Raw genomic sequence first — 1,219 nt, forward strand, 5'->3', positions numbered from 1 at the left:
TTCTATATATGTTTTATTTATAAGTACTTTTTTATCCACCTTGTGTATTGCGAGCTTCTGTAACAAGCGAACTTCCCCAGTGTGGGAGCATTCAGCATTATGTATGTGTGACACATATAAAATGCATCATTGGTCCACCACAAATAATCTCAACAACTAATGGATGGTTGCAATGAAATCTTCTACATACAGTCATGTCTCCGTCAGGGTGAATTTGAATAACTTTTATGATCTCCTGATTTTTCATCATAGCCATAAAACTACTAACATTCCTATCAGCCTCAGCTGAACTGTGAGTTTAGTGGTAGCAGCAAATGTTAGCAAGGTAACACATTAAATCAAAATGATGACCCTGGTGAAAATAAATTGTGAAACATCAGCGTGTAAGCTTTGTCAGTGGGAGTGCAGTAAGAGTGCAGTAAGTGTTGCATCATTGAAAATGATGCAACACTTAAGAAAAACATCAGCGCACTGAACATCAACTGAACTGATGAACAGTTATTTAGGGGTGGATCCACGCTGAGACACACTTCACGGATATAAAAGCAGGAGGCAAGCACATCAACTGGCACAGCTGCAGCACTGCAATGGAGAATCCACAAAGATGGACAGATGACGAGCCGAAAATATCATTTCTACCAAAGATGTCTCAAGTTTTCTTCACTGGTGGATATTCTCAGTCTCGCTATAAAATATTTGGACGAGGTATGACTTTCAAATCTTCTAGTGTCCCCATGTATCTTTTTTTTTTTCACTTTTTCTTCCATTACTCAAATGTTATTTAATGAAAAGCATTGCTGAAGATTATTTATTAGGCTAGGTCTTACTATCAAGACTCAGTTATTGTAACTGCAAGGTTATATTTATTGTGGTTAATCATCTATCATATTATTAACGTCTATATAATCTTTATGAATTACAATATCAACAGGTGGAGATGGATCTAATCGACTGGTTTTACTCTGTCTGGGCCTGCTGAACGTTTTTCTTCTGATAGTTGCTGTTGTTATTGGGATTAACTGTGAGTATGAATGTTCATATAAGATGATTAATTTCCCTCCTCAGTCTGAGACAATATGACATGATTTGCAAGTGAGTTTTTAGTCAGTGCTTTCTGTGCAGTTTTGCAATGTCAAACCACAGACGAATCATACAAACATATCTCTTTGTGACAACCTCTTCAGGTGCCAAAGTCAAAGAGGGTTCCCTCCATGTTTCT

General features: G+C 37.2%; 1 long non-coding RNA gene across 1 annotated transcript; it reads left to right on the plus strand.

The window, feature by feature from the left end:
• Window positions 1-546: 546 nt before the first annotated feature.
• LOC109136998 (uncharacterized) lies at window positions 547-1,218 on the plus strand. Its single transcript, XR_002041559.2, has 3 exons — window positions 547-705; window positions 932-1,021; window positions 1,185-1,218. It is a non-coding gene; the product is annotated as an uncharacterized LOC109136998 (long non-coding RNA).
• Window position 1,219: the final 1 nt, after the last annotated feature.

Source organism: Larimichthys crocea, unplaced genomic scaffold, assembly GCF_000972845.2.
Source record: "Larimichthys crocea isolate SSNF unplaced genomic scaffold, L_crocea_2.0 scaffold6895, whole genome shotgun sequence".
In the NCBI taxonomy this organism is placed as follows: domain Eukaryota; kingdom Metazoa; phylum Chordata; class Actinopteri; family Sciaenidae; genus Larimichthys; species Larimichthys crocea.